This window comes from Petaurus breviceps, unplaced genomic scaffold (genome assembly GCF_028583685.1).
Source record: "Petaurus breviceps papuanus isolate PSGF00001 unplaced genomic scaffold, PetGlider_PUasm1.0 154, whole genome shotgun sequence".
Taxonomy (NCBI): Eukaryota; Metazoa; Chordata; class Mammalia; order Diprotodontia; family Petauridae; genus Petaurus; species Petaurus breviceps.
This window is the reverse complement of record NW_027185715.1, coordinates 16,111,900-16,126,457: the sequence shown is the minus strand read 5'-3', so window position 1 is coordinate 16,126,457 and position 14,558 is coordinate 16,111,900.

The window sequence follows — 14,558 nt, the reverse complement described above, 5'->3', positions numbered from 1 at the left end:
CAAAAAAAAAAAAAAAGTCTTCAGTTACTCTCTGTTGCTTCTAGAATAAAATTTAACTCTTTAGACTGGCATTCAAATTCCTTCATAATCTGGTATCACCCTAACTTACTGGACATTTCATACGTGTTATTACTTTGTTGTTGTTCAGATGTTTCAGTTGTGTCTGACTCTCTGTGACCCCATTTGGGGCTTTCCTGGCAAAGATCCTGGAGGGCTTTGCCATTTCCTTCTCCAGATCATTTCAAAGATGAGGAAACTGAGGCAAAAAGGGTTAAGTGACTTGCCCTTCTAGTAAGTTTTATTACTAACTGTTCACCAGAGTGGACTGTCCATCTCTCACCTTCACACTTTTGTATTTCCCATACCTGGAATACACTTTTTCCTCATTACTTTATTTTAGAATACTTAGCTTACCTTGAAACTCAGTTCAGTTAGTTCCTACAAGACTTTCCCCCAAAAACCCAGGGGAAAAAATCCTTACAGCAAGTTTCTCTGATAAAGATATTTTTTTCAAGATATATAAGAACTGATTCAAATTTATAATAGTAAGATCCATTGCCCAATTGCTTTGAACAGTTAGTTCTCAAGGGAAGAATATAAAACAGGGGTGGGGAATTCAAACTTCACAAAACAAATCCCCTTAATAAAAGGCTTTGTTCTGTAAAACTTGGACTTGGTCAAATGGTCACACTTGAGGACCTAGAAGGTCACATGTGGCCTCAAGGCCTCAGGTTCCCTACCCTTGATCTAAACTATCTATAGCCATGTGGGGGGAAAAAAAGTGCCAAAACACTAGTAATTGGAGAAAAAGCAAATTAAAACAACTCTGAAGTTCCACAAAGGATAAACGACAAATGTTGGAGGGTTTCTGGGGAAAAACCAGGCCAGATTGGCCAATTGTTGCTGGAACTATGGTTTGTTACAGCCATTCTGGGAAGCAATTAGAAACCATGCCCCAAATGTTAATAAACTGCACATGCCTTTTGACCCAGAGCTACTTCGACTCGTCTGTACCCCTAAAGAGATTGGAGAAAGAGGAAAAGGACCCACATGTACAAAGATACAGCAACATTTTTTTCGTGGTGGCAAAACACTGGCATCTTATGAGGTAACAGCAATTGAAAGATGGCTGAACAAATTATGGTATATGAATGTAATGTAGTTCCTTTGTGCTATAAGAAATTAAGAGACAATTTCAGGGAAACCTGGCAAGCTTTGTATGAACTGATACACTGGGAAGTGAGTAGAACCAAGAGAACTATATATATAATAACAACATTGTAAAGAAAAACTTAAAAACTTAGGAAATCTGATCAACATAACGACCAAGCATGATTCCAGAGGACTGATGAAACATGCAGTCTACCTACTGACAGAGAGGTGGTAGACTCAGAGTGAAATTGAAACATATTTTTTTGGATATGACCAATGTGGGAATTTCCTTTGCTTGACTATGCATACTTGTTATAAAGGTTTTGTTTTTCTTTTTTCATTTTTTTTTTCAATTTGAGGGCAGAGGTAGAAGGGAGAAATCATTAAATGAAAAAAATTTAATTTTACAAATCCTTTAAAAAGTAGTATTTTTTTTTTGCATTGGAGAAATACTAGAAGCCTCCCCAAAGTAAGCCAGGGGCAAAACCAGATTACTCTTTCTTGCCGCTATTGTTTGACATAATTCTATAAATGCTAGCCACAGAAATAAGGAAAGAGAGCAAAACTTGAGGTGTGAACATTTGAAAAGAAGAGACAAATTATCCTATTTGCAGTTGATATGATTGTATACTTAAAACCATCCAGAAAACCAATTTTTAATTGAGTTAAGATACTTAATAGCTTCAGTGAAGTAAATACACAAAAATAATAGAATTTCTATATAATACCAACAAAATATGAAGAAAATATAAGACAAATTCCATTTCTTAAAAATTCCAAATGCATAAAATTTGTGGGATTTCATCTGCCAAGATATACTTGAGCTTTATAAAAATATGACTACAAAACACTATTTATAGAAATATTCGTGATGGAGAAATATTCATGGATCATTATTGGGTTGTGCCAACTTAATAAAAATGATCATACTGCCTATATCAGCTCATGGATTTTGTAAATGTCAATAAAATTACCAAGGGGATGGTGTAATGTTAATGGGATATAAGATCTCCCCCATCCATTAATAGACCTCATGTGAAGCCCATTAAGGGAAGCTTGATTAGAGGAGGTTTGTTTTTCAGGAAGGCTCACCCCTTTTGTTACTTTGCAATTAGGCACTAATTCAACCCACTGGTCATGAGGGTTGTGATATGGCCTCTGACCCTGAAGAAGGGTACATATACTCGGAGTTTAGCATTTTGTTTCAGGGCTCACTCACTGGAAGAGTGTTCCTGTGATTTAGTCAGATGCGACTTTGGGTAGCTGTTAAAGAGGCCCGCTTGGCTTAGAAAAACCCAGATGTTGGTGCTTTTCTCTGTGGCCACTATGTATGTATTGCCTGGGTCAGATAGTTAGATCTGTCTGTTGATTTGTGCTAATTTCTCAGAAAGTTAGAAGCCCTGTCTGTTGGTCTTTATTTCTCTTCTTGTATTTTCTCTGTTTTCTTTGTTTGGATTTTCTCTGAAGTCCAGCATGCTGATTTTCCCCCTAAACTAATGAATGTAAATAATGTAAAAGAGATTGTTGACCCCTTTCCTAGTAAAGAAGATCTAAGAACCTGTGCTAGCAGCCATCCTGGGTGTGCCAGTGTGGTTGCTGCTGCAGATAGTTAATAAACTTAGACAAAACAATAACAAAATCTACTTGGAAGAACAAAAGGTCTAGAATCTCAAGGGAAATAATGAAAAAAAAAAGTACAAATGAAAGGGCATCTCTCAGACCTTAAACTATATTCTAAAGCCATAATCATCAAAACTACTTGGTACTGGTTAAGAAAAAAAAAACCAGAAAGGAAGAACAGTAGAACAAATAAGATAAGCCAGAAACAGAAGCAATCAAAAGTAGTAGCACAGTGTTTGATAAACCATCTTTCCTAATACTGATACTGGTGTTGTATGACTGCAAGTCAGGGAACACTATAGTTTCTGAATAATTGAAAATGAGTATGACCCAGAAAGCACTGCAAAGATAGTTGTGAGTCAAATGAAACATTTTTTAAAATGGAGAAACCAAAAACAGGATTTAGTAAAGAAATATATGACTGAAAAAAATGATCTAATCACAAGGTGAGAGTGAGAATGTGATAGGACCAGAGTCCCCACCACCACCCTGCCAACCTACCATGTGGGTTAAGTTAGTTTTTCCCTAAAAGATAACAAAGACATTCCCTTGACTGTAATTGCCTGCTTCCCCCCCCCCCCCCCCCCGGTCAAGACTCAAGCTGCCTCCTTGGACACAGATTTCTAGAGTTGCCTCTGGTCACATTGACATGGCTTCCTGGTCATCTAAGGGCATAAAAAAGGCCATCTACATGGAATAGGGTCCTTTCAGACTTAGTGGATGTTTTAAGACTCAAGGAATCATCATTTCCCTTCCTAATAACCAAGCTCATTTCTAAATGGAGACAAAAGGGGCCAGTCTACCCAAGCTAAGTTGCTGAGTTATCTTTAGTGAGTATCCTTCCTGTTCTATTGGTTAACTTTCTATTCTTTGACTAACTGTTGAATAACTTCATCCCAAAATTCAAACCTGAACTAATAGTGTCCCAAAGTGAGTCAGGCTGACCTCTAAGAGAGGGATAGCCAATGGACAATCTATATGTTCTAACCATATCAAACATATCAAAAGAAAAGAAGGTTCCAAGAACATTGTGTGGACCTCATAGTATTAACTTAAGGGAGGACATGGACAAGGTTCATGCAGGGTCAGAAGGCCTAGGAAGCCTGAGGCCTTGAGGTTTGTTCTTTGACCCTTGGATTCAGTCAAAGGAACTTACTTGAAGACCTAGAGGGCCACATATGGCCTTGAGGCTACAGGCTCCCCATCCCTGACCCACATGGATTGTGACTGAAATGAGTACTCACACCAATAAGGTCACAGACCTAGCAAAGTTTTTGACTGTTCTCTTTTGAAAAAGAGCTCTGATTTGTTTTTGGCAAATTGTAAAATAAATCTTAACTTGTTTTCCCTCTGTACTATTGTATTGAATAACAAAATGTAATTTTAACATTCCTTTGGCAATATCTAACTCTTGAATAAAAGTACCTTATATAGCAACCTATGCCCACAGTGTATTTTTTAATCTATTTTAAAGTAATTATATATAATGTAGATATACAGAATATTTATAGAGAGAGTTGAGCATAAAGCCTTTATGTATTCCTATGTTTTCTATCACAATGTAGACTAAAAATGTTTTTACTTATGGTAAGGGGAATAAATAGGTTTGTGGGGGCCAGTTGATGAAGTATGCACAAACCATTCCTTTCTGGTTTCAATCCAGATGACCACATGGATGCTGGAGGTAAGTCTGTTTTTGACCATTCTTTCCTGGGGGACTAGTAGTGTGGAATGATGAAAAGTCTCTTTAATTGGCTGTGGAGCCAGAGCTGATGACTCAGATGTAGTTGAACCACAACTGAGCAGGCACACAGAAGAGGAGGCATGACTGTTTAGAACCGGTCCTGAGAGTTTGGAGAGGGGAAGGGCTGCAGTCCTGTCTTCCATCCCTCCATACCAGCTATGACTAGTGATGGCCCAGAATGCCCAGGTCCTCTTTGAAAATGCAGGACAAATGACAACAGCAAGACACTGTGAGCACGTAGTCACCTGTGCCTCTGTTATTTGTTCTTGAAATCACACAGATAGGGGCAGCTAGGTGGCACAGTGAATAGAGCACCAGTCCTGGAGTCAGGAGGACCTGAGTTCAAATCCAGCCTCAGACACTTAACACAAAAACTAGCCACGTGACCTTGGGCAAGTCACTTAACCCCAATTGCCCTCCAAAAAATAAAACAAAAAAAAATCACACAGATGCCCTTTTTATTAAAGGAGATCGAGAGGACCTATCAGAAGACCCACCAGCAATAACAGTCAGTAGCAGCAGTGGTATACAACAGTAGAGAAGTGGTGGTATATAACAGTAGAATTAGCTAAAGGTGGATTCAGAAAAACAGTTATCTGAGGACAAAGGAGAGTTTCAAAGAGGATGACCTCATACATCCGAGAAGAACGCTGACTATGTATTCGAGAAAAGCATGGTTCCTAGAAGTCCCACCACTTTTATATACCTCCTCAATTCTGCTTCAGCAACCCTGAGTCATTACTTCTTTTTTTTTTCTTTTTGGAGGGGGGAGGGCAGGGCAATTGGGGTTAAGTGACTTGCCCAAGATCACATAGCTAGTAAGTGTTAAGTGTCTGAGGCCAAATTTGAATTCAGATCCTCCTGACTCCAGGGCCAGTGTTCTATTCACTGCACCACCTAGCCGCCCCTGAGTCATTACTTCTTCCAGCTCCACATCCAATTAGAAGACTTTTTATCATCAGATAGGATCGACCCCTCAGTCACAAATAACTGGAAAGAGGCTTATCTTAAACTTTCACATGGTCCTTCGGACTGAAACCAGGCAGGGAATATCCACGGATTGGTCTCCATAGGCCAGTCTACTCTCCTTACAATAATCAGGTATTGCACATATATTATATATTAGAGCAAAGTCAAAATAATACATGAAGTCAAAAGACTTCAAATTACAAATCAGAGATATCATTACCAAAAGTACCCAATTAATTATATATAACCTGATAGAAAGGAGATGCAGTATGTAGAAATAGCCCCGAAACAGTATGGTGTGTAATTGCAAAAAGCTGGAAAGAATCTATGTAACCAAAGATTGGGGGATGCTAAGAAAATTGTGTTATAGTAATGGAATGGAATGCCTTTGAACAGTACTGAAAGAGTGAGGCAAAACTGTCTCTCTTCCCCCTCTCTCTGTTTATCTTTGTCTCTACACACACACACACACACACACACACACACACACACACACACACTTTGAGTAAAAAAAGCAGAGCTAAAAAAACAATATCCACAATAGCTACAATAATGTAAATGAAAACCACACTAAGGTTAAATGCAATGGATAGAGGCAGCCAGGTGGCATAATGGATAGAGTACTGGCCCTGGAGTCGATGAGCACCTGAGTTCAAATCTGAACTCAGATAGTTACTAGCTATGTGACCCTGATTACCTCCAAAACCAAACAAATACGGTAGATAAAATTGTATTCAGATTATTAAAACAAATTGGACAGCATTCTTCCTTTCTGTTAACAAATTATAAGCTACGAAAGTGGAAAGTACCATAGTTTACAATCTATAGATCACTTCTTTATACTGCTTTGCTTACCTGTTTTGAGACAATATGCTCTTTGGGGTTTGTTGGAGAGAGATGACTATTTTTTATATACACATTTGTTTTTAAAACTTTGAGTTCCAGATTTTTTCCCTCCTCACCCACCCCCACTGAGAAGATAAGCAATTCAATATAGGTTGTGCATGTATAGTTACGCAAAACATTTCCATAGTAGGTATATTGTGAAAGACTATTTCCCTCCATCCTGTCCCACACCTCACTTATTCTATTTTCTCCTTTGACCCTGTCCCTTTTCAAAAGTGTTTGCTTCTAACTACCCTCTCCCCCAATTTGCCTTCCCTTCTATCATTCCTCACTTATCCCCTTCCCCCCTATTTTCCTGTAGGGTAAAGATACCCAATTGAGTGTGTATGTTATTCCCTCCTCAAGTTAAATTCAATGAGATAAGGTTGTCCCATCCCCTTTTACCTTCCTGTTCTTCCCCTCCATTGAAACACCTTTCTCTTGCCTCTTTTATATGAGATAATTTGCCCTAATCTATCTCTCCCTTTCTCCTTCTCCCAATATATTCCTCTCTCACCTCTTAATTTTATTTTTTAGATATCATCCCTTCATATTCAATCACCCTGTGCTCTTTCTGTGTATACATGTACATACCTATGCATACCCTCATATGTATTTATACACACCTACACCCTCTTATATATGCATGCATATGTATGTGTATATATATATACATATACATATATATATATAATAGACATACATATTCCCTTCAACTGTCCTCATGCTGGGAAAAGTCTTATGAGTTACAATTATCATTTTTCCATGTAGGAATGTAAATAGTTCAACTTTGATAAGTTCCTTGTGATTTTTTTTTCCTTGTTTACCATCTCATGCTTCTCTTGCTTCTTATATTTGAAAGTCAAATTTCCTGCTCAGCTCTGGTTTTTTCATCAAGAATGCTTGAAAAGCCTCTATTTCATTGAATGACCATGTTTTTCCCTGAAGCATTATACTCAGTTTTGCTGGGTAGGTGATTCTTGGTTTTAATCCTAGCTCCTTTGATCTCCAGAATATCACATTCCAAGTCCTTCAATCCCTTAATGTAGAAGCTGCTAGGTTTTGTGTTATCCTGATTGTGTTTCCACAATACTCAAGTCGTTTCTTCCTGACTACCTGCAGTGTTTTCTCCTTGACCTGTGAACTCTGGAATTTGGCTATAATATTCCTAGGAGTTTTCTTTTTGGGATCTTTTTCAAGAGGTTATCAGTGAATTCTTTCAATTTCTATTTTGCCCTCTGGTTCTAGAATATCAGGGCAATTTTGCTTGATAATTTCTTGAAAGATAGTGTCTAGGCTCTTTTTGTGATCATGGCTTTCAGGTAGTCAAACAATTATAAAATTATCTCTCCTGGATCTATTTTCCAGGTCAGTGGTTTTTCCAATGAGATATTTAACATTGCCTTCTATTCTTTCATTTGTTTGGATCTGTTTTATAGTATCTTGATTTCTCATAAAGTCATTAGCTTCCAATTGCTCCAATCTAATTTTGAAGGAATTATTCTCTTCAATTAGTTTTTGAAATTTTTTTTTCCCATCTGACAAATTCGGCTTTTTAAGGCCTTCTTCTCCTCATTGACTTTTTGGGCCTCTTTTACCTTTGAGCTAGTCTATTTTTTAAGGCGTTATTTTCTTCAATAAGGCTGTTGACTCGCTTTTCTTGGTTTTCTTGCATCATTCTCATTTTTCTTCCCAATTTTCCCTCCATTTCTCTTACTTGGTTTTCAAAACCCTTCTTGAGCTCCTCCATGACCCATAACCAATTCATATTTTTCTTGGGAGCTTTTGATGAAGGAGTTCTGACTTTGTTGTCTTCCTCCTATTCTGTGCTTTGATCCTTTTTGTCCCTGAAAAAGGAATCCATGGTCGGATTACATTTCTTCTGCTTGCCAGTCAATTACTTGACTTTTGAACTCTTTGCCACAGTAGAACTCTGCTTTCAGAATGAAGAGAGCTTTGTCCCAAATTTCTGGGGTTTTTGCAGCTGCCAAAACAATTAGTATGATGCCCTCTCTGCAGCCCCCACAGGCTCTGGCACCTGGCCATATACCCCAGGACTTCCACCCAAGACCATGATCCGGATTCAAGCAGGTCAAAGCAAGAATGATTACCCTCTGAATGGTTGCTTGGTCCCCCTACAATCTGTAGGCCCACCATGCCTCTACCACTTCTTACGCTGGAGGTAGGGGCCAGGCCACTCCTGTCCACCCCTGTTCCAACAGAGTTCCATACTGACCTTTTACTTTGTCTTTGGCATTTATGGGTTGAGAAGTCTGGAAACCACCACAGTGACTGATGATTCCCTCTCCTGAAGTCTGCTCAGGCTGTCGCTGTGGTTGGGACCTCCCTGGGGCCAGAATCGCGTGGCTCATGGGGTCTGCACTCGGCTCCCAGCACACTGCAATAACCCCTTCCTGTCTGCCTGCCAGGCTACCTTCAGTGGGAGATTTGTTTCTCTCTGTCACTTTGTGGGTTCTATAGCTCTAAAGTTTGTTTAGAGTTATATATATATATATATTGGAGGAGGTGGAAGCCAGAGCTGTGGGGAAGTCTTATTTCTACTCCAGCATCTTCAGATATGACTATTTAAAAACATTTTTTTTTAATGAAAAAAGATACTGGCCTAAAAAGTCAAGAGATCTGGGTTCTTGTACCAGCACGATTAAGTATCTGAAGGAAGCTCTGGAGTCAGAAGATCTGAGTTCAAATTCTCCCTCGGACACTACCGGCACTTTAGGGCCTCAGTTTCTTCTTCTGTAAAATTGAAAAGGTTGGATAGATGTTCTTTGAGCTCCCTTTCAGCCCTAGATCAATCATCCTATGGTCCATATGACCTTGGACTCTAGAAAAGCATGGATCCTGGAAGCCCTATCACTTTTGTGTATCTGCCTCAGCAACTCCTGAGTCATCAGCTCTTCTAGCTCCACAGCCTCAAAGACTTCTCATCATCTCATAGGAGCAACCCTTTAACCATATACAACTGGCAGCAGGCTCATCTCAAACTTTTATAATGTCCCTTGGACTGAAACAAGGCAGTTCTCTCTCTGTCTCTCTGTCTCTGTCTCTGTCTCTCCTCTCCCTTCAATTTCATTCAACAAATACTTTAAAAAGCTCATTATATTATGATAGATTCTAGTAGGCACTGGAAGGAAGGAGAGAAATAAAAAAAATAAATAATAGAATAATTTATTTCAAGGAGTTTAAATCTAGTACAAAGGACAAAAATAAATAAATCACAAGTTAAATTATAAAATGAGGGAAGATGGAGTAAGCCAATGTAAAGGCCTGATCCAGTGCTAAACTTCTACAAAAGGGACACTTTGTACATAGGAATGAATTTATCCTATTAAATCCCCTTACAATCTATAACAAGGTCCACACTGACCGTAGGTAGACCCCTGATTCCTACTGGTATGTTTCTGTTCTGAACTTTCAAAGTCCAATCTTCTGTATCTTGATCTACTTCTAATTTATAGTCTGAAGTTAATCATAATTCCAATTTGTTGTGAGGAGTACTCTGTGAGTATGATAGATAGAAGACTTCAAGGACAATGGTAGCAATCTGCAGTGGTGTGATATTAATATTGATATCTGAGAAAACTAGTAGCAAATTATGCTTGTGTAGAGAAATAGGAGACAATGATTCAGCATGAGCAAAAATATTGCACTGACTGCAATGTATATGGTGCTTCTAAAATGATAGACTCTACAAAAGGATACCATCATTGCTTTGAAAGTTATAAAACTTGATTTTTATAATAAATATTAAACATTAAATTTGTATGCTAAGTACTTAAATTTTATATTGGAACTATTCTGGACAGTTTTTTTCCTAGGGTTTTAAGTAATTGTGAAAGTGTTTTGTTTTTTTTTTTTTGGTGAGGCAATTGGGGTTAAGTGACTTTCCTAGGGTCACACAGCTAGTAAGTGTCAACTGTCTGGTCAGAGGTCAGATTTGAACTCAGGTCTTCCTGACTTCAAGAACTAATCTAGGAAGTAGACTTTACTGTAGCAAAAATTTTATCTACAAAAATAGAACTCATATTGAGGTTATTATTAAGAAATTCAGAATAAAATAAATCTCCAATGTATTTGAGGAAACAGAGAGAGAACCAATGATATTTTGCAAAAGAAGCAAAAGAATGAGAATAGCTCATACTTATATATGCAACATTTAATATTATAAGGCACTTTATATCTATTACCTTATTTGTGCTACCGTGTGAGTTACAAATCATATTAGTTCCGTTTAAGAGATGAGGGAACTGAGGTTCAGAGTGGTTAAGGGATTTGCTCCCCAAATCATACAGCTAGTAAATAGCCAAATCTAATCTATAGGACCCACATCTTCTGACTTTTTTTTTTGCTTTTTGCTTTTTTGGGGGGAGGGGGAAGGTGGGCAATTGGGGTTAAGTGACTTGCCCAAGGTCACGTGGCTAGTTTTGTGTGTGTGTGTGTGTGTGTGGTAAGTGTCCAAGGCCAGATCTGAACTCAGGTCCTCCTGACTCCAGGGCTGGTGCTCTAATCACTGCGTCACTTAGCCACCCCTCATCTTCTGACTTCTATTCCAGTTTTTATTCTACACCACAAAGAATCCCAGGATTCCTTGACTGACAATGAGAAAAAGAGGGAGAAGTCAAAGATATCTTCAAAATTTGAGACTAGGTGTCTCTGAAAATATTGGTGCATTAACAAAAATAGAAAAAGGTGACTTGAACCCCCCAAAACAGAACCCATAGGTAAAAATGGTATGGTTGTGTAGCAAGAGCCCTGGAAATAGAAGCAGAAATTCCAATATGAGGTCTGCCAATTACTAGCCTTGTGACTTACAGCAAGCTATTTACTTTACTCTGGACCTATCTATATTTCCTCATCTATAAAACAAGAGAATTGAACAAGATGACCCCCAAAATCCTTACCAACTCCAACATTTCTATGAAAGGAAAAAGGAGAAAACCAGTTTAACCATTGCGTATACAATGACGAAGTCTCAATGTGGGAATTGTCCGAGTTGTTTACACTTGAGGGACAGCACAACTGGCAAGTTACTAACTGCTGCTGCTACCTGATGTAAGACCTCCTTTCTTTACATGCTGCCTTCCCATCCACAAGGAGGACCATTCATAGGATAAAGACAAGGAAGTGTTTTTCTTATAGAGATCCATTCATTCAAGATACTCATTGCCACTGTTGTTTTGATGTCTTCAACCCGGATCCCAGGCCCCACAGACTGAATTCAGGAATTCCTTGGAGAATAGAGGGATGGAGGGAGGGAGAACACCCCCCCTCCTGCTAAAATAATACTGATTCATATTTGCATGCTTGAAAGGTCTATAATTTCATTGAGATAGCTACTGGTACCTTCAATTAACATATATTGCAACCTTTCTTCAGCTTAGACTTTGAGAGTTGCTGTGACCTAAACACTCATTGTTCTGCCATCAAACTGCTGATAAGTATCTCTGAACTTAGTGGGGCTAGTCTGAGACAGTCATACAGACAACTGAATCACTGGGCCTGTTCTTTTTAAAATTTTTATTTTTTCTAATTACATGTAAAAACAATTTTTAACATTCGTTTTTTAAAAACTTTTGAGTTCCAAAATTCACTCTTTCCCTCCCTCTCCTGCCTCCTCACTGAGAAAGCAAGACATTTTACATATATGTGTGTATATGTGTATATATATATATATATATGTGAAGAGAGATGTATGTATATGTATATATATACAAACAGGTATATGTTTATATGTGTATGTTATGTTTATAAACACATATATAAAATTGCTTGCCTTCTTAGTGAGGAGGCAGCAGAGTATACACACACATACATACATATATACATATATACACATACAGACACACATGCAGTGACGCAAAGTATATTTTCATATTAGTCATGTTGTGAAAGAAAATACAGACAAAAAAAGAAAAGGAAGTTTAAAAAAGAATGCTTTGATCTGTATTCAGACTCCAACAGTTATTTCTCTGGAGGTAGGTAGCAATTCATCACAAGTCCTTTGGAACATGTCTTAGATCATGGTATTGCTGAGAATAGCTAAGTCATTCACAGTTAATCATTGTACAATATTGCTATTACTGTGTACAATATTTTCCTGATCCTTCTCATTTCACTGTGCATCAGTTCATGTAAGTCTTTCCAGGTTTTTCTAAGAACATCCTGCTTGTCCTTTCTTATAGCATTATAGTATTGCATTACAATCATATACCACAAATTGTTCAGGCATTCTCCAAAAGACAAGCATAACCTTTATTTCCAATTCTTTGCCACCATAAAAAGTGGTGCTAAAAATGTTTTTGTAAGGGGCGGCCAGGTAGCACATCAAGTAGGAGCACTGGCTCTAGTGTCGGGATGACCTGGGGATTGAATCCAGGCTCAGACACTTAGCACCCACCCAGAAACACCTGGCCGTGTAACCTTGAGCAAGTTACTTAACCCGGATTGCTTAAAAAAAAAATGCTTTTGTACATATAGAGCCTTTTCTTTTTTCTTTTTAATCTCTTTGAGATACAGACTTAGTAGTGGTATTGCTAGATCAAAGGGTATGCACAGTTTTATAGTATGCATAGTTCCAAATTGCTCTCTGGAATGGTTGGATCAGTTCATAATTCCACCAAAAGTGCATTAATAGGGTGGCCAGGTAGCACAGCGAGTAAGAGCACCGGCCCCAATGTCGAGATGACCTGGGGATTGAATCCAGGCTCAGATACTTAACACCACACCCAGAAATAACTGGCCCTGTAACCTTGAGCAAGTTACTTAACCCCGATTGCTTAAAAAAAAAAAGTGCATTAACATCTCAATTTTCCCACATCCCCTCCAACATTTGTCTTTTTCCTTTTCTGTCATATTAGTCAATCTTAGAGGTATGGACTGGTACCTCAGAATTGTTTTACTCCGCATTTTTCTAATCAATAGTGATTCAGAGCATTTTTTCATATAACTATAGGCAGCTTATCTAAAAACTGTTTGTTCACATTCTTTGGGCATTTACCAATTAGTGAATGACTTGTATTCTTATAAATTTGACTCAGTTCTCCATATATTTGAGAAATGAGGATTTAATTAGAAAAACTTGCTGTAAAATTTTTTTCAGTTATGGTTAGTGTGTATTTCCCTCTATCCTACTTTGTCCCCTGTTTATCTTATTCTCTCTCTTTTACTCTGTTCATCCTCAAAAGTGTTTTGCTTTTGACTATTACCACCCCTAATCAGCCCTCTCTTCTATCAGTCCCCTTTCCCTTCTCTTATCCTCTTCCCTTCCTACTTTCATGTAGCCTAAGATAGATTTCTATACCCAACTGTGTATATTATGTGTATGTATGTGTGTGTTATTCTCTCTTTGAGATAATTCCCATTAGAATAAGGTTAAAATACATCCACCCCCATCCCCACTGCCACCTCCCTTATCTTCCCATCTACTGTAAAAGTTCTTTCACACCTTTTAAGTGAAACAATTTATCTCATTTTACCTCTACCTTACCCTCATCCCAGTACATCACCCCTTAATTTTATTTTTTTTAGATATTATCTCATCATATTCAACATATACCCATATGTTCTGTCTATATATACCCCTTCTAACTGCCCTAATAAAGAGAAAGTTCTTAGGAGGTACAAGTATCATCTTGCCATGTAGCAATGTAAACAGTTTAACCTTATTGAATCCCTTATGATTTCTCTTTCATGTTAACGTTTTTATGCTTCTCTTGAGTCTTGTATTTAGAAGTCAGATTTTCTATTCAGCTCTCATCTTCATCAAGAATATGGGGAAGCTAGGTGGCAAAGTGAATAGAGCACCGGCACTGGAGTCAGGAGGACCTGAGTTCAAATCCGGCCTCAGATGCTTGACACACTTACTAGCTATGTGACTTTGGGCAAGTCACTTAACTCCAATTGTCCTCCAAAAAGCAAAAAAAAAAAATGCTTGAGAGTAGGGAAGGCTAGGTGGTGCAGTGAATAGAGCACTGGCCTTGGAGTCAGGAGGACCTGAGTTCAAACCCAGCCTCAGACACTTAACACTTACTAGCCATGTGACCTTGGGCAAGTCACTTAACACCAATTGTCCTGCCTTTCTTCCCTCCAAAAAAAATGCTTGAAAATCCTCTATTGCATTGCATATCAATTCTCCCCTCCTCTCCCATCCCCCCCAGCACCTTTCTTTAAG